Source organism: Phodopus roborovskii, unplaced genomic scaffold (assembly GCF_943737965.1).
Source record: "Phodopus roborovskii unplaced genomic scaffold, PHOROB, whole genome shotgun sequence".
Lineage (NCBI taxonomy): Eukaryota > Metazoa > Chordata > Mammalia > Rodentia > Cricetidae > Phodopus > Phodopus roborovskii.
The window spans coordinates 29486836-29500372 of NW_026126567.1; positions in this window are offsets into that span (position 1 = coordinate 29486836).

Genomic DNA, 13537 nt, shown 5'->3' on the forward strand with positions numbered 1-13537 from the left:
GTCTCCATTCTCTCCAGCCAGGGCAGGGGGCAGGCGATGAAGCCAAGAGGCAGCTGGGCTCCAGCATCCTGGCCTTGCCATCCTCTGCTGAGACAAGCTATCGGTTTTCACTCCTGACAAAACAGAGTGACAGGACATCAAGTCTGACACAAAGGTCACTTGGAGTTGAAGTCTCTGATCTTGAGTTAGTTCTTTGACACCAATACTCTCTGACCCAGAACACCTTTTCTAAGATAAATCCGACAAAACTTTTCCATTTGTGTTAGCTGAGATTTTACTGCATGCACAGCTATTTTCTGGCTTAACTGTGGTAAGAAGAACCAACATTTTATGGTTTCTGAAGTGCTTTCTTAGTAATTACTTAATTCCAAAAGTGACAGTGGATAACAGGTTTTCCTGTTCCCCCTTGACATGTAAGAATATCCGATGGCAAGTAAGACAGCTCAATGGGTAAAGGTGCAGGATGGTTAGTTTTCATTCTCAACTTGACACGACCTAGAATTGTCTGGAAAGAAACTCTTAAGGAGACATTGACTATGTTGGATTGACCTGGGGGCATGTCCATGGGGATGCCTTAATTAAGTTAATTGATATGGGAAGGCCGAGCCCACTGAGTGGCACATTCCCTAGGTAGGGGGTCCTGAATTGCATTAAAAAAGTCCAGCTGAGCTGCAAGCATCCATGCATTTATTTCTCTCTGCCCTTGGCGGTGGATGTGATGTGACAAGCTGTTTAAAGTTCTATCCTGACTTTCCCCTGGTGACTGACTGTAATCTGGAATTATAAAACAAATCAAACATTCCTCTTCTACATTTTAAACACACACACACACACACACACACACACACACACACGCACGCACGCACGCACGCACGCACGCACGCACGCACGCACACACGCACGCACCATTAGTAAACAAATGGCTTTTAAAAGGCTATCTAAACTCAGTGGTTTTGAAACACAAACTGGGAGTTAATCTGGCCTCCAGAGCTGATGTTCGTTCTACACTCTGGTACTTCCTGCTATAGGATGAGGTGACGTCATGGAAGACGTCTTAATCTTTTTTTTTTTTTAATGTGTTCTGCATATAATGTTCATTTCTTTTGGATAGAAATCACACAACTTCCAGATATTTGAACACTTGAGGCTGTGGGGATAACTCACTCAGTAAAATACTTTCTGTAACAGGAAAGAAAAAAATTGGTAAAACCCTGGGGCTAGCTGGCTGGCCAGCCAGTCTAGCCTGCTTGGCAAGTTCCAAGACAATGACAGGTACTACCTCAAAGGAAATGAGGTGGACAGCACTCAGGCAGTGACAGCCGAAGTGTGCTCATGTGCACATGAGTAAACATAAGATATTTAGAAGGGGGCTTGGTGCTAAGGCAGTTTAGTTCAGTAGTAAATCTCTCCCTTGGACCTATGACCTCTCTAGGCATAGGTTCTTTTTTACTTTTTAATTAATTTTTTTCTTATTTTACAAATAGATTCCAGTTCCCTCTCATCTCTCCCTCCCTCCCATGCCCCCCCAACCACCCTCCCATTCCCCCCCCCACTCCACAGGGAGGGTGATTAGGCATAGGTTCTTGACCGGGCTCACAGTACCAGTATGGGCTCCCTGCTGTGGAAGAGGGCCCAGATGCACTTGGAGGTTGGCTGGTTACCCTCATAACCATTGTGCCATCATTATACAGATGGGGACCTCTTTGCTTGGAAAGTTGGTTTTATAATTTGTAGAGTTCACAGTTGAGTAAGACTTTTATTTTTCTTTTATTCTTCTCTCATACATTACATTCCAACCAGTTTCCCCTCCCTCCAGTCCTTCCTGCTCCTCCCCTACACACACATCCTTCTCCCTGAGATCCACTCCTCAATTTCTCTTCAAAAAACAAAAACAAAACAAACAAACAAACAAAAACAATAGAGCAGGCCTCTGAAGGATATCCACTGAACAAGGTCTAACAATTTACAATAAGACTAAGCACAAATCCTACTTTGTTGTGTGTATTCTTTAAATAAGGATGTGTCAGAGGACGACTTTCTATCATGTGGATTCTAGGGTGGAACTCGGGTTAATCAGGCTTGTAGTACATGCCTTTACCCACTAAGTTATCTCACCAGCCCTGGGTTACTTCTTGAAGCAAGGTCTTGCTGTACATCCCTAGTTGACTTCAAATGTTCAGTCCTCCTGGCTTAAGATCCCAAGTCCTGGGTTTGGAAACCTGCACCAGCACAGTCACCTTGCAGTAACTTTCAAAGAATTTTCATATACAGGAAATGATGTATATGAAATATATGTGATTTGAACTCCAGAAGCATGACCAAAGATCCTGAACTATACCTGGTCAGAGATTCTTGTCAACCAGCAAAATCACACTCCCCCAAGGCCTTCAAGAGCCCTTTATCTCTTAAGCATAAGCCACAAAGGCACTAATACAGTTCGTGACAATGTTGAGTCTTGAGGGTGTACATTTTGTTTGTCTGAGTTTGAAACAGAACAAAAGTGCTGGGTTTGAAAATAAAAGCCTGGGTGGTCTTGGCTATTGAATAAAGCTCAGGTGTCTGTGATACTGAGAGGCACTGATAAAAGTTTTTCTTAACATTGGAGACAAAGATGTTGAAGGTGACGTTGGCACACAAGACAGGCAGCTAAAAAGGAATTCATTTTACACCACTCAGGGACCAGGATGCTGTAGCATAATTACTGCAGATTACACTTAACAAGATAATCCTTTGAACAAACTTCATACAGGATAGCTTCTGTGTGTAAGGATAAGCCTGTATTATCTTAATGTATTTTTGATGGAATACCAAAATATTGAGGCAACGGGGCTGCGTTTTAATCAAGAAGTAATTCTCTGTACAACACATTTTTCATTTTAATGTGCAGTGCAGTGGCTTGCTCATCACACTTTGCTTTCTTTCTCATGATCATCTGAAGTATATTTTTCCAAAGAGCAACTGCTGACAGCCCCCAGAGCCCTGTGCTGAGAGCCCTTTCGGCAAGCATTTCAGGCGATAGTGTTTTTAGTGTTCTGTCATCTTCCTTATGCTTCCATTTACTTTCTCAGCGGCCCCAAGTCCCCCCACTTATCTACCTGCTTCCTCTTGTGTCAGGCCATTCTAAGAGGTAATTTCTCATCTTGTCAGTTTCCTTATCCCAGTGGCTCATTCATTTTCTTAGCCCTCTCCCCTTCTTCCTCTACTGACAACCTTGCTCGAGTCAAGTTTTAAAGTGTTCAAGAGGTGATTGGACTCGAATGCAAAGATGAGTTGATTTAATGGTGATGACAGGGTTTCAAATCAATCACTGCTCTTGGTTATGAATGGTAGAAACTCAAGTTACCTTAAGGGAAGGGGATATATCCAAAATCTTACTGGAAAATGATTGTAGATTGGCTTAGGGCTTCTACTGCTGTAGTGAAACACCACGACAAAAACCTGCTTGGGAAGAATGTGCTTGTTTAGCTTATACTTCCGTGTCATAGTTTATAATTAAAGATAGTCAGGGCAGGAACCTGGAGGCAGGAGCTGATGCAGAGAACAGGGATGAGTGCTGCTTCCTGGCTTTCTCCTCATGTCTTGCTCAGCCTGCTCTCTTACAAAACCCAGGATCACCAGCCCAGGGGTGGCACCACCTACAATGTGCTGGGTCCTCCCCCATCAATCACTAATTAAGAAAATAGCCCAAGGTTTTCCTATAGCCCAATCTTACAGGGGCATTTTCTCAATTGAGGTTACTTTCTCTGAGATGCCTCTAGCTTATGCCAAATTGACATGAAAACAAGCTATCACCTGGGGTAAAACAGAATAGAAGAAGCTGAGATGGAGGATGGTTGTAACTAGCACCAGGATTCGGTGCTCCTAGGTCTTGGTATATTAAACTTCTCTTGTTGCAGCAACAAAATACCCGATGAAAGCAGCTTAAGAAAAGAAGGACATATTTGGCTTACATCTGCCATCTGCCATAATAGGGAAGTCATGGTAGTAGGAGTATAAGGCAGTTGGTTTCACCACATCCACAGTCATGAGGGATAAAGCGATGGATGCTGTGCTCCTTTACTTTTTCTTTCTTAGGCAATGGGTCACACCACATCCAATCAGGAAGGATAAAGCTATGGATGCTGGTGCTGTCCTTTCTCTTAGGCAGCTGGTCACACGGGATCCACAGTCAGGAAATATAATGTGATGGATGCTGGTGCTCTTCCTTCCTTCCTTCCTTCCTTCCTTCCTTCCTTCCTTCCTTCCTTCCTTCCTTCCTTCCTTCCCTTCCTTTTTTTTCTTAGTCTAGGACACCAGCACATGGAACAGTGCTCCTGCATTTAGGATGGGGCTTCCAACTTCAATGAACCTAGCCTACAAAAACTTCCCTGTGTGTGTTCAGGGGCTTTTCTTCTAGATAATTCTATACCCTGTCAAGTTGGTAATCAATATTAATCATACACAACGAAATGACTAAGGTAATGCCATCCTGTCCTAAATTTGTTTTGTGCCCGCCTGGTCACTCCTCAGTCCTCTAGCCTACTCCCACTCCCAAAAGCTACATTCTCCTTGGCAATGCTTCTAGGACTGTCTGTGACCTTGACCACGGTCCAAACATATTATGTGCAGTCTGGAAAATATCACTAAACTTTGCAAAGGGAACAGGCATTATCGGGCTACCCAATGGAGCCCCCAGCACTGATGTAACCATGGATTTATCCTTTTCAAATGTTGTATCCTTGAGCTTGAGTACCAAGAGACTGTCCTGAGGCACGAGCCTGTTCCTGGTCTGTCCATTAATAAGAGGACTCAAACTTTAATTGGCTTAATCAGCATGGCTGCCAACAACTATCTCACATGGGTCACTTCAACATGGCCTGTTTTTTCCACCCTGCCCATTTGTTTCATTCCATAAGCAGGATGTCTGTGTGGCCTGAAAAAAATGTGCCTCTAGCTTTTTTAGTCCAGATTTACATTTTCCAGATCGATTCTCTGTCCCTTGCTCTACAGATTACTGCCAGGGAAGACAACCAGTTGGTTTCACTAGTCAGGTGGACCTGACTCTGTACACCAAGCAGATCTGAGTTACTTGGCGGGTGGATCTCTGTGAGTTTGAAGCCAGCCTCATCTACAGAGAGAGTTCCAAGACTGATAGGGCTACACAGAGAAACTCTGTCTCAAAAAACATACAATATTTATTATTTGCAAGAGCATGCATATATATATATATATATACATATACATATACATACATACATACATACATACATATATATATATATATATATATATATATGCATGCTCTTGCAAAAACCATGCAGGAAGCTGTCTCTTCCTCTGGTGGTATCCTGAATTATGATGTAAATGCTAGGTTGAGAGTTATAGAATAGAAATTTGCCAAATAGTTTTTGTTTAAAACTGCCAGATGATGATAATTGTTGTTGTTATTTTGGTCTTTTGAGACAGGGTTGCTTTGTAGGTCTGGAGCTTGCTCTTTAGACCAGGCTGGCACCAAACTCACAGAGCTCCACATGCTTCTGCCTCCCGAGTAATGGGACTAAAGGTGTGCACCACTAACATTCAGTTGAATTTTTTTTTTTTTTTTTGATGTCTATAGTAACCCCCTTCTCTGAATCCTCACTGTGAAATTTGTTTCCTGTTGTGTTGACTCTGGACTTCAAGAATATATTGTGGGGGCTGAAGAGATGGATCAGCTGCTAAGAGCACTGACTGCTCTTCCAGAGGACCCAGGTTTAATTCCTGGCACCCACATGGCTCACAACAGTTTGTAACTCCAGTTCCAGGGGATCCAAGATCCTCACAAGTCATACATGCAGGCAAAACACTAATGCTCACAAAATTAAAAAATTAAAAAACAAAACAAAGAGTTGTTGCTCTCTTTTTAGCTGCTCCTGTGTAAAGGCAGGCAGGTCTTTTCCTCCCTCCTCCCTCCCTGTCTCCCTCCTTCTCTCCCCCTCTGTCTTCTTTTCCTTCCCTCAACAAAACTTCCCACATTAAAAAAAAAAAAAAAAGTTGTCTTCTAACCACCATATTTATTCTGTGGCATGCCCTTTGGCCACTGGAACAATAATAAACATAATAAAAGGCAGGATTCTGAAGCATGTTTGACACTGTCTTCCCATCCCCTCCTGCTCCTCAGTTCTTTCAATCCTTGGCAAGAGTACCCAGCTAGGTGACATCTGACAAGATAGTGTCTGCCATCTTTGAAAATGACCATTCATAAATCAGATACATGAATGACACCCTTGACCAACAGGTGACAACCATACACATGAGGGCTTAGCTGTTATCTTACCCACGTGGGGCAAATTGCTGAATTCAGGGAGGCTGACTAGGTATGAGCAGAGGTTTCTGGGATTCCTTTAGAGATTTAAAACATAAGCAGAAGCCAAAGGGATGTTTAATGTATGTGGAGTCATCCTGAAACTGAAGACTAATCATCACAGTGTTGTCTGGGGAGTAGTCATTGGTCATGGGATTCTAGTAACATCCTGGGAAACCATGGGAAGAGGAGAAGAAAACCAAGTTGTAGGATTCTCTACCAGCTGAAAGAACCATGGATGTAAGATCATAAAGGTATGTGTCTGACTTATTTTACTTACAGCATGCCCTTAAGAGCTATCACGTGATTACAAACGACAGGATGGTATGTCTTTAGCCATTCACCTGTCTCAGACACTTAGGTTGATAAAGAGAAAGGCCTTAAATGCTGAAATTCCTTCAAATCTTTTACATTTCTTACACTTACAATAGCTGCCCTGCCCCTCACCAATAAGAAAACAACCCTCACTATGTTAAAACCAACTTTTACACGAAGGCCTAGCATTGCCATTGTCCAGTGAGGCCTTCTTCCTGGAGAAGCTACCTCCTTGTTATTTTAACTATGCAGAGCGTTCTAGATTGCAAAACTTGTGCAAACACATCCCCCAATTAATGCTCACAAGAATACAGGAATGGGTGAAACATTTCATATGTAGCTTCTGTACTTGAGCACCTCCGATAATCTCTGTGACTTTAGCGGGGTCAATTTAAATAAATTGGGGCTGGCTTGGGGCTGGAAGGAAACTGTACATACCAGGTGCTATACCATCCAAACAGCAAGAAGAAAATGTCACTGTTATTTCCTTGAAAGCAATGTAATGAAATTGGGGACTTAGAATCCTAAATCAAGGCTTCTTCCTCCTTTACAAACAACCTATTTGAATTGCCTGGTTCTTCCAAACTACAATATTACAAAGGAAAGCCCTGTAGGGGACACTGTCTTCCGCTTTGGTGGATGAGGCGAAGGTCTGCTTGGTGGTCTTAGAGTGGCTGGGGGAGTTATTAGCCCATGGATGTAATTTTTTGACTCTTAGGAGTTCATAGATTAAATATTTCTCCCTCTGTTTCCTAAGACAATATAGTGAAACTTTTAAAAACATATTAAGAATTTCTACTCTGCTCTCAATACTAGTATCTGTGGTTGTTGGTTTCATCGCCATTATGTTCATCTTTTGCCATTTGTCTGCTTCGTCCAATAAAGGCATCACATTCAACTCAGTCACACACAGGGACAGGAAGTTCTGCATGCTCTCTCTCTCTCTCTCTCTCTCTCTCTCTCTCTCTCTCTCTCTCACACACACACACACACACACACACACACCCAAAACCTCCTAGTCTAGTAATTAAGAAAGGTAAAATGGACTGGCCTTTAGCCCCAGCACTTGGGAGGCAGAGGCAGGTGGATCTCTGTGAGTTCGAGGCCAGCCTGTTCTACAGAGTAAGCTCTAGGACAGCCAGAGCTGTTACACAGAGAAACCCTGTCCTGAAAAACAAAATAAAATGGGTGGAAGGGTAAATGATAACATATTAACATATTATGGAAGTTTCATCACACAGGTACAAATAAATCAGAAATAAAGATGATTGGGGGGTGGGGATATAAAGAGGACTTGCTTCCATGGAGAAGCAGATTCTTTGTATCTACCAAAAATGTTGAGGGGCGGGGTGGGGCTCTGTGCTGGCCCAGCCCTATTAGTAATCCTGGTACCAGTTATCCTCATTCAAAGTTTCAGTATCTGTGTTCTATGAAGCAGCTAGTAGGCTGTGGCTCACATGGTTTATGCACCACCAGTGGGTGTTTTCTTTGTGTTAGGCTAATTTCCACAGAAATGCTAAGTTTCCTGATAAAGCAAGACTTAAGAAGTTGGTATCCATCACGGTTCCTAATTGGAGGGAGGGGCAACACTGGACACACCTACTCCTGTCTCACTTGAAGAGTTGAGATGCTATCACTGTGACCATCTCACTGGCACCCTTACTCATGTTCACACTTAGGACACTGGCAGCAGCTGGAACAATCAGAAAGGAAAGCAAAGAAAACCTTTGCTTTGACCATGCCTTCTGGAAATAATATTGTACTAGTTAGTTGCTCATCATAGCAAGCCTCATTGCATCTTTGAATTGTATAGGAATTCCCATGCAGCAGCTGCTAGTCCCTGTTTGTCACTAGTGTTTATCAGAGGACAAATCTTCCTAGCTGGAGCTCCCACCAGTTGGCCAGGCACATGACATGGCAATCTTGCCTAGGAATCCCCTGCCTCAGTGATGGGAGATGTTGTAAATATGTTTCTCTTATTGGTTAATGAATAAAGCACTGTTGACAAATAAGAAGGCAAGACAGGCAGGACGAGGAGGCAAAGAGGATTCTGGGAGATGTAGTAGGGAGGAGTCAAGATGTAGGTAGGACATGAGAGAAGTCTGGACCCTTTCTCCAGTAAGATAAGACCAGGTGGAAACACTCGATAGAAATGAGATAATATTTAAGACAGAGCCAGCCAATAAGAAACACTGCTACAGGCCAACAGCTTCATAATTAATACAGCGTCTCTGTGTGTTACTTTGGGACTGATGCGACTCTGGGACCAGGCTGGCAGGAAAGTGCTTGTAACACCTCAGTATCACAGGAGTGTTGGTACCATCCTAGACCAAACATTAGTACAAGACCCATCCCCTTCCACATGTGACATGGGATTACAAATCCCTGAGGAATACCTGTGCTATTTGGCTTTGGAGATCTGAAATGAGATTTTCTCTCTAGGTTTACATTCAAGTCCTGTTTTCCCCTAGGTTGAGAATGTTTGTACAATAGTTAACAGGGTCAAGGGTCATAATGTGTGTGTTCAATAAAAAAGCTAATACACGATATACATGTTTGACTGTTGATAAAATTCAGTCTTTGGTATGCTCATTAAAAATACTCGCCCACATCACATAAACTTTTAGCATAAATAGGCTACTAATTCTTCCTTTGGACCGTGGGAGAAATGAAGGCAGCCAGCCTGTGCCACTTGAAGCAGGCGGTCTTGCTTTAGTTAAAGGTTTTCCTTGTAGTCCACACAGTGGAGTACTCATCCAAGCCCGAGTCCAATGGTACATATGCCATTGAGAGACTTCAGCAGCAGGACCTGGAGTTCAAGGTCAGCCTATGCTACACAGGTGAGATCCTCTCACAAACAGATACCCATCGTGAGACCTCAGGCTTAAGGTCTGTCTATAGAGATATGGCTTACATGGTATTGATTGTGAACCTAAATAATGTTTTAAAATTGAAGTATTCACTTTATTTGTCAAAAATAAACTTGGTTATGGCGTAACACTGTAATCCAGGCACACAATAACCACATAATGTAACTGGCATGTCACCTCAAGACACAGCATTTTAATTTCAAACATTCATGATCCTGTTTTCTACTTATTTCAAATATCCCACTAATTACTGTCAACTATAGTTAACACACATTACAGAGCATTAGGCATTACTCTTCCTACCCAGTGCATATTATACCTAGATCTTTTCAAGCCCTTCTTCCATCCTGATTGCTCCAGACCTTGCAACACCTGAGGTTCTCTACCTAGAGATCAAGTTTACAGCTTCCACATACGTGAACATGCATTCCCCCCCCCCATTTGACTTTCATATGTTGAGAATTTCATACAACATATTTTAACCATATTCATATCTTCCCTAACTCTTCCCAGATCCGCCCCTACCTTCCTGCACTCCCCCAACTTCATATCCACTTTTTTCTTTTTTTCCTCAATAACCTATTGGTCCCAATTTGTGCTGTCCTGGATAGGGACCCATCTACTGGAGTATGATCTACCTGCCAGGAGCCACACCATTTAATAAAACTGACTCTCCTTCCCCCAGAAGCCATCAACTGCTCACTGATTTCAGTTAGGGGTGGGGGCTCACGAACCCCTTCCTGCTCCATGCTTAAATACTGACTGGGTTCATCTTACTCAGGTATTGTGCAGTGTGTTTGTCTTGTGTCATTCACTTCCATACACACTGCTTCTCAGGATTTCATGCCTCTTATGGCTCAGTATTCCATCACACATACACACATTTTTCTTTTATCCATTTATCTGTCAATGAACACTTACCCGTTGTTCCCATCTTCAGCTACTATGAATATATGTGCTATTGCAGACATCTTCTAACACCCTGACTTCAGCTCCTTCAGTAGTGGAGTATATGGTTCATACTGAAATTCCAGACTTCTCTCCAACCTCTGGGTCCCTAAAGTCACTTACCAAATACCTGAAGCTTAAGATCTATTTATAATTGTTTGGCCAACGACTTAGGCCTTTTATAAACTAACCCTTTTATATTAGTCTGTGATCTCCACATGGCTGTGGCTTACCTAGGTGAATGTCCTGGCATCCTGCCTCCCCTGAGGCTACATGGTGTCTACTTAACCCCATCTACTACCTCTATACCTGTTTCGAATTCTCACCTGGCTTTACTTTAAGCCATTGGCCGAGACAGTTTTATTTATCAACCAGTAAGAGAAACACAGAAACTCAGTTTGCATAGTGGCCAGATTGACTTTTTTACCAACAGTGTGAAGGTGTGTCTTGTATTTCAAGTGTCCCTCACAGGATCCTGTACTTAAACACTTGCTCCCCTGGTTGGTTTGGTGAGGTTGGGGCAGGGGGACTGCCCTTTCTTGGGAAAAGACTAGCTGGTGGAAGCTTATTTATACTTCTCATTCAGGCATACTGCCTCCTATTCTGCACAACCAACTCTTGATGCCAAGCCTGGCCCACCATGATGGGCTGGACTCTGAAAACACACTTTCCCACTCTTGCTTTCTGTCAGGCACTGTGATGACCACGAAAAGTCATTAAAGCAAAGGGGTCTGCTTCTCCCACATCTTTCCTGGGCTTCTCCTGATTACCTTCCCAAGGTAGCCATGCTTGGCTGTCTGTTCTCCCAAATGGAATTTCAGTAGGCTTTCCTTTAGATTCCCCACCTTACTCTTGCCCTGCTGCAGGCATGGTCAGTGCCTGGCCCAATGCTGCACTTGTCCTGAGATATATTCATCTGACAGGGAACCAATAGGCCCCCAAACCAATTCCACCTGATCTCGCTTGGTGAATCAGTTTAATTGGTATTGCTTACAGGCACACAAGCAACTTAGAGGAAACCACAATACTGAGTTTCTGTCCCCAGTAACTGTTTATGTTATCTTCAGGGAGAAGAGGGGCCTTGTATGATGCCTCATGTCTGGCTTTGGGAGGAGTCACGCCAACTTCAAGAAGGCAATGGCTACCGTGTACCCAAGGACAAGTTCTCCAACACCTAGCATGAAAGACAGCAAAAACACAAAACGGCAGATGTTGCTGGGCAACCTGTTCTTGAAAATAACGTTGCATCTCACAATAGCAAAGATTAGGGATTAACATAACTGTCCACCAGTGGAGGAAGGGACCAAGGGAAATAACAGCTGACAGGACTTCTTACGAAAAGATGTGGATGTCACAGATGTAGAAGTTACCAGGGATTGGGCTGGGGGAGGTTACAGAGTCACTGAAGCCACAACTGGTTTGGATTAAGTTTTGGTGTCCAACTACACAGATGGATATCCACAGTCAATTCTATCAATACTTAAAAAACATCTAGATTTTTAAATGGCCTCATCACAGAAAAGCAGTAAATATGAATATACCAGAATTCTTGATTTTATTACAAAACATATTCATGTGTAGAAACAGTATCCTCTACCCCATAATCAACAAGTGTCATCGGAAACACTCCCAAACTCTGCCATCTGCTTAAAGTGGCTGTTCGGACTTTGAAGACCTCGTCTAGTATGTCCTTACTAAAGCCCTGGAGGAACACCATGTCCAGGGGTTGATTCATGAACTTAAGGAATGGATTACAGTTTTTTTAGAGAATACTAACTTAAATAAATTATTCACATAGGACTTTAACACCATAAAAGAGATTAGCAGAATGTAGCTACTACTTCCCAGTGTTTTGTAGTAGTCATGCCTATTAGTATCACAAACCTCACAAAGCATATCTTGCTATACAAATTCACTGATGCAGAACAAGATCTGGAGGGATGATGTTCACCTGGGGACCCATCAGGGTTTGACAGTGTCAGGCTTTACATCCAGGTCGCAGGTCAAGTCTGATATTTCTACCAAGATCTTTAGTACGATAACACCCCCCCCCCAAACAAAACAAATGAGGTGCAAGGGTGATACTTTTGGAGGACACCCCAACTGATCCCTTTATGTGCTTCTACATAGCAAGGATGCTCAACCTGCCTTTGAGCTAGGATTTTTATCACAGGTGACGACTTAAAGACCAATCCTGAGAATTCTGAGAACTTGGGATGTTTCACATACATATTTTAACACTACATAGTCAAACTGGCAGCAAGGCTTTGATCTTAAATCTTAAAATGATTTCAAGTATGGTCAGTTATTCATGTCATTTGCTTCCTGGGGGCTTAAAGGGCATTCACCCAGAAAGCCTGACCTAGTGTGTACAGGGTGTGGACCAGTACAGCATCCCGAGGAATTTACCCTCAGCTGCAATCTGAAAGGTAAGTAGCACTTACTGCTCACAAAAGCAATTCACACTGCAGGCAGTGATGACAATATGCTCAAAGCAGGGATTCCCAGTAGAGACTAGTCTCTCCAGGCTCCTAAATACCCCACCATTATCAGCATCCTGAAAGCAGCGTATTTCAAAAAAAATGAGTTCCTTGTTTTAAACATTTTCACAAATCATTTATTCAATACCTAGTTTTAGACATTTCACTACTCTTTATGTCATGTAATTTTCAAGACCTCAAGACCAAATTTTGTAATTGAGAAAACCAAGACTACAGTAATGCTAAAAGGTAGAGTGAAGTTTCAAATCCTGGTCCATTTTAACAGCAAGTATCAAGTCTTGCAGGTTGACACATAATTCAAGTTGCGGTGGGCATGATGCCGGGAAGGAATTACTCTCAATCACACTGTAAAAACATCTCTCAGGAGCATCAATATTCTTCCAAGACTGTGGCAGTGGACCCACAAACTACAGATCCTTCCATTCATTCTGTTACTACTGACTAGGAAGCAAGAGGCCAGGACCCTTTGCAGGGCCAACCTAGTGGGTCTGATTAAGGTTCACTGGGTGTGTGGCCCAAGCGGACAGCAATGCAAAGAATAACCACAAGCAATCTGAATCTTACCAAGCTTCTCCTCCATC